Source organism: Atractosteus spatula, chromosome 7 (assembly GCF_055471065.1).
Source record: "Atractosteus spatula isolate fAtrSpa1 chromosome 7, fAtrSpa1.hap1, whole genome shotgun sequence".
NCBI classification, from domain to species: domain Eukaryota; kingdom Metazoa; phylum Chordata; class Actinopteri; order Semionotiformes; family Lepisosteidae; genus Atractosteus; species Atractosteus spatula.
Window position 1 is genome coordinate 38,436,905 of NC_142712.1, and position 6,577 is coordinate 38,443,481.

Consider the following 6,577-nt stretch of genomic DNA (forward strand, 5'->3'; position numbering starts at 1 on the left):
TGCAGACGGGCTGCAGCAGTAGATTCCAAAATCAGGACACATGTCAAGACTTGCAGATGGCAGCCCCCTTGGAGTATAGGAGATTTGAGTAGCATGGAATCTCTGGACCTTCAAAACAGACTGTGAGCAACACAAAATAAGGAAGAATGGAAGAATTAGTATGTCTATATTCTCAGATAACCATCTGTTCACCATTATCCTGAGCCCAGTTATTAAAGGTTATCCAGACTGGTTACTCTTCATGCACAGCCCTGCGTCTCTTGACTGTGTGTGTGATCTCAAGCCATAGGGCACCCTGAGACCCAGCATGCTTTGCATTCTGTTTCCCAACACAAGCAAGACTCTTGAACTCAGCAGAGAAACTGGAACCATTTACCAACTTGGCTTTCCAGACTTACTGTATGGTTTGCAGTCTGCAGAGCTGTGTTCATAAGAGCTATTGACGTAAGAAAACAGAAACAGCAGACTCTTTCTGTGGCACTCTACAGGCCTGTCAGATGCTGTTGTGTTATCTCAAATTGTCCTTTAAATTTAAATTGGCTTTAACTGTAAAATTTTAAGTCGAATGTGTTAACTCAAAATGTAAAAAAAATTGGACTTTCGTTAGTGTTTTATGTGGTGAGAGAAGTTCCAGAAGCTACAAAGTTAGCTTTTTTCTCCTCACTATTCCTAAAGAGGCTGATATGTAGTGATCTGTGTGATTTTCCTTATAGAGGTGCTTGAAGTGCAGTTTAAGTGTGTAAAGCACTAATTTTGTTTTTATGCAGAAGAGCTTCAGTTTTGCCTCAAACATCTGCCAGTCTCTTAATATTCTGGGATTTTATAACTCCTAGCTCTTTTTGTAATACGCTGATTTGTGGCTAGTTTGACCTCTGTAGAGTGTGACCAGAAATCTACTCTTCTACATGTTTGCTTGACCTTGGCTGTTGGAAGTAAATGGCTCATATCAGAGTCAGCTTTCTGCGTGATCTGAATAATCTATAAAAATGATACCAAAAACATTGTGTCAACCTAGAAAACGTATATCCTCCATTTGTTACTCAGCCAAAGGGGATATCCTTGGAAGGGGATGAATACATTTGCAAGGCGCTGTGTGTATTATCTTTTGGTTCTTTTATTGGGGGTGTGCTTGTTTTCACAGCCCCACTGATGTCACAGTCGTCATCCCTCCTCTAGAGGGCGCTCCTACCGTCTCGTATTTTATTTTCGTTATTATGTGCCCCCTGCCCCCTGCTTGCCGATGGCTATTTAAGTGTGGCGTTTCCGTGGCTCTTGGCTCAGCATCTGGAAGCCCGCCTACCAGCGGGTCCAGGAGTGACCCGACGGCATAGGCTTCAGAACTTGGTCCTGAGACCATCTGGGTCCGGGGCTCGGAGCGCCTGGCCTCGTTACCCGTTTAACCTTTGTGTTCCTGATCGAGTTCCCCCTTCCAGGGGATTTTAATCGTCCTTGTCTTGGATGGACCACCCAGTTTTGGATTATGGACTGTGCCCCGATTTCCCTTTTTGGACTGTGTTGGACTTGTTCGTCTGCGCCACGCCCCCAGAGCACCGGATCACAGCCGTCACGCCCCCCTTATCTGTCACCCTGTCCTTTTCCTCCCGCGTTTCCCCTGCTGTCCTACTCCTGTCACCTCCGGATTATACCGTCTGTGTAGGGTCCTAAACAACGCATTCAGGAGTCAGAACCGGCTCCCATTACAACTGGGGCATCAAGGCCTCTGCCTGCACCTCACCTCAAGTCCCCTCTTCTTCCCCTCTTCACGTTTCAGCACAGCAGAGAAAGACTATGATTACTTTTGCACCAAATGTTCACTACCAGCTCATTTCCTTCGTCAGGGTGGCCTTCCTCTGTTTAAACGCCCTTATAATTGCGTCTATTTACCGCCGCACAGCACAATCCGACTCCTTCACTTTAAATTTTCCAAAATGTTTCCAGTGAGGAGGCTATAATTAGCTTTCCCTTGCATTCTATCTCACGCCGCCTCCAATATCCATCCCCCGGCCCCCACCGATAAATCTCCCTCCTGTGCCGGTAATTAAGGTGTTGGGATTCAACACAGCGCCTTCAATTAATCACCCTCCGTCGAATACATTTCATCAGCGCTCTCTGCACACTCCACACAGTCCCCGCCCCACCCCCGCCTCTTTGCTCCCTAAGGTGGGAGGAGAGGGAGCTCCAGCCTGAGCACTGGCTGGGCACAGCTGAGCACAAGCAGGCCGAGAGGCGGCCTCCCCTGGGGAGTGCAGCCACTCCTCCCCCAGAGAGCTGCAGAAACAGCTGTGCCACAACACATCCTGTCTTGTTATTCTCCATGCCCGCGGTTCATGCCATTCCATAGGACAATAATGGACAGGGCAGGCTCCAGCATATTTGGTTTTCTCCCACCTGGGCAACATGGAGAGCCTGCAGCACCTTCATGGAGAACTTCATAGCAGCTGACATTTTGGGTAGCTGGTGCACGAAACATTCTGCGCATAAACGTCATACAGTAAACTCTGGGGTCCTCAGTCCTGGTTTTGGGGCACCGGTGTGTCCACAGGAATTTTCTGGGTCTCTTTGAAGCAGCAGCACCTGGTCCAAGTAAGCCCAAAAATGAACTGATTGGGGTCGTTAAGAGTCCAGCTGGACTGAAACCTGCAGACACGAGGACACTCTGTATGAAATCAAATAGGTGAAAACACCCTCATTGCTCTGGAGACGAACATACACGTGCTGAGAATTATTGCACGTTCTCCTCTCAGATTTTTTTTTTCAGTCAGTAGATATAAAATACAAGTTTGTGAAATTAAAATTAAATACCAGTGCGAACTTCTGATTTTATTTCCTAAATAAAAACTTATTATGCGTCAGGAAGAAAAAGTAAGATGCTGCAGAGTGTAGCAGGTTTATAATGAGACTCCCCACCATCAGAAGAAATGGAAAAGCTGGAAACCCGATTCAGTTAATGAATCAGTACACACATTGTTAGGATATTCATTAGACAACAAGAGCGTTCAAAATTTTCATAAGTACAAAATTGATTTTTGAATAATTAGTATTCCTTTCTTCATCTAAGGATGTTTCTGGATAATAGAGATTGACAGGATAGAAAAACAAAATGCAGCATACACACCTCTATCATGTCACAAAGATCTTCCCCCAGACAGAGTGGAATATACCAGTTTTGCAGTATAAAATTCACATCCTTGGTATAAATACCAGGATATGGATAAATCTTCCTTATGCATCAGGCCCTGCAAGATATACAACCTAAGATGGCCAAGGTAGCACATACTGCTGTGTATGTGCCTGCTTCATATTTTGCTAAGTATTGTGACTCAGTTGTGTTACCTGTGTCAAGTTTGCTCTTTTCAACATAAGTGTTTCTGACATCATGTCAGCGCCATACTAATGGAAAAAGGGATCTTGGCCCGGGTAACTGTAGGGCCCCCTATATGAGAACATTCTCTGAGCAAAAAACAGGAAGATTGTAATGGTTAATCACCAGGTCCACACAAAAGAGAAGTAAAGATGGGCTCTGGAATCAATCAAACCTGCAAAGACCCTCGCGGAGACTGTAAAGGCCACAGTGGCTCATATCTGGGCAGTGCCACTAGCTGACTGAGAGATGGCAAGGGATGGCAACTACCTGCACACCAGCTGTTGAAGATAAGTGGAATTGAGGTCAGTAAGCGCTTCCTTGCTGTCTGTGTAGTATGCAGTGACCGGTGGGTTTGCAGTGTTATCAGTAAGAGCTACCCTACTCCTGCGCCTGAATGCGTAGCCATGCTGTTGATTCTGTGCTCTCCTGTCACGACAAAAAAAGCATCTGACCTGACAGGAGACTTTCCGAAGGACGGTGTGTGTATTTTGTCTATTTACCCAGTGCTTCTATGAAGGATATGGCAATTAGCAATCGAAAACAACTTGTGATTCTAAATTTAAAACCGCAGTCGAAGAGTGCTTTCAGTTTCTAATTCTCCCCAGTGATGACGTCCCTAATGTCTGGCGTCGGTTCGTCTGTAGGATTCTGTCATCTTTCACAATTTTGAAAATGTGCATCTTGAATTCATGGGCACCTGGAAATTCTTACAGCTATTAAGGCCCCAGGGAATGTAAAGTAAAAAAAGTACCAGCAGTCTGTGAAAGTGAGCCCACATTGATTCTGTGCGCCATGTGGAGACTGCATTTGTGGGGCATTTGGGACTGACAGGGCAATATGGCTCTTTACTGCCTGTCACTCAGTGCAGGGTTTAAAAAGACAGCAACATTCCTACAAAGGAGAAAGCAGCTGCCACATAACTTTGCTCATTTTATCCAGTTTTTCAGGGGAAGAGGGTTTTGGTCTCTTCATTTTGAAGACGGAAAAAGCCTTAACGCCTGTCTGATGGCCCCTTGATTCGTTGCATTATACAAGCCAACATACTGAAATCCCTTTCCAGAGGTCTAGAGACTGCGACCGCTGTCATGTTGCATGGCATCCCTCTGCAGTATGACCTAGGATGCACCACAAATACAGGAGTTCCTTAATCTTCAGTCAGAAAAAAAACAGGCCTAGAGCGCCCCCTGGAGGCTCATTCTCAATGAGAGAGCTAACAGCTCTAACAGAATACCTTCCTTCCCACAGTAATGCGGCAGTGTCATGTCACATTGACGTACCTGGACATTCTTCAGGTCATTTGAGAAACTGGAGAGGTTTACACAAGGACAAGTGTAACGCCGTGTAATTGTTATAGTTATTTTTTTTTTGCACTATGCACTTCTGAGAAAAATGACAAAATTCTATTTTTATATTGCTCCCCTTTTCTGATATGAAAATAAAAGCACATCATCTTTTTAATACCACCCCCATTAGACACTGTCAATTTTTAAATCAACTTGCCTCACCTCCATGACCTTCAGCCCAATGTAACAGGTCTCACAGAAATTGTGACATAACCAAACGTATCTGATCTCTGCTGAGTAAAGCACATCCAGTACAACACTGTGTAAAGAACAGAGTGGATTTCTCTTGTTTGTAAAGCTAATGTTTGCCAATATGTTTCGTGAACTAAAACACTATACTGTACTGCACTGCAATTGTTATCGGAACTTCATTTGCATAGCCTATTGTAAAAAAACACTCCTCCAGCATCTATTTGATTTTGGAGGTCAGTGTGTTTTGTCTTATTTTGTATACGTTTTTGAAATGTTATCTTATTCTACTTTCCATATACTGTATATTGCTATTCTTTAGTATTAAACCTTCATTTAAAAGGCACAGGTAATGGAAGACTCTCCATTCTCATACAGCTGTAGAGAGAAGTATGACACCAAATCTGAGTACTACGTGTGAATTTAATGAACATGCTGGAACACCATAACTACATCGAAAATGCAAAGAGTAAATTCAGTATTCTGTATATTTTAGTATTTGTATCTTCAAATGAAGAAAAGTAGTTCAAACTCAAAAACTGTCAAGCACTGGCAACAGGAGAAATTAAACAATTTGCAGATAATTACATATAACTCCCTGCTGCCATGTTGCAGAAATTTGCAAAGAATTACACGGGCAAAACATTTGACACATTTTTGTCTAATTGCTTTTTGTGCCTTGCTCATACAGCTGGAATAAATGTTTCTGGAACAGCATGTGTTGAGAAATGAGTTCTGCTGTGACCTGTGGGCTTAAGCAGCCCTTTGCCTTTGCCACCAGGCCAATCGAGTAGATCTGTGCATTACTGTGCTGTACTGAACTTTGCTGTGCATTTAACCTTGTAAATCGAAGAGCTCTGTAACTCAAAACATACAGGTTCCCTCAGGCCTCAGCTGTATAGGAGCACAAGATAGGTTATAAACAAGACAGGTTATAAATGAGGAAACAATTTGACCCAACCAGCCCAAGGGCTATGTTAAGAGAAACACTGTATTAACAATGTAAAATGACACAAAAGCTGATTAAATATCATGTACATTGGTTGTGAAAAAAATTCAAACCACTAACTACCAAGAGGGATGGATGGGCAAAATGTTTGCCTTTGTTTCTAACCTTTCTTACATTTCTCGAGTAGTGACATGAAGAGGTTTAAAAAATCTTTAAGGCTCAAAGCTGTGACTTGGTCTCTGCAGTGTACAGCATACTGTAAGTCTGGTTGCTAGGCTAGAGCACGTCTGCGGGTCTCCGGATAGCCGCACAAACGCAAAGTCATCTCTCCTGGCGACGTTCTGCTTTTTGATCGTCCGCGGCAGTACTGCTTGCACTTGAAAGAACTGCCGGTATGTTGCTTTGGACAGACGTGTGAGACAGGCCAGCACACAGCTGGCTGGCAGGATAATTGGTAGCCGAGGGGTTTTATCAATGGTGGCACATCTGGTCTGCCGAGACGGCCTGCGGTCGCCCGCTGACTCGCTCCCCCGCTGAGCACGTCCTCCTGCCACAGTAAATCGGAGCTTAATTTATGGAGAGTCCCTGCCTTTCCTGAGCTGTCATCTCACGGCCCCGACCAGACTGCATCCCTCTGGCATGCCTTCGTCAGGGCCTGTCAGAGGAGCCTGGGAAAACTGGAGGACACAGTATGGGCCAAACTCATAAAACATTAACCACCATGCCAAGATC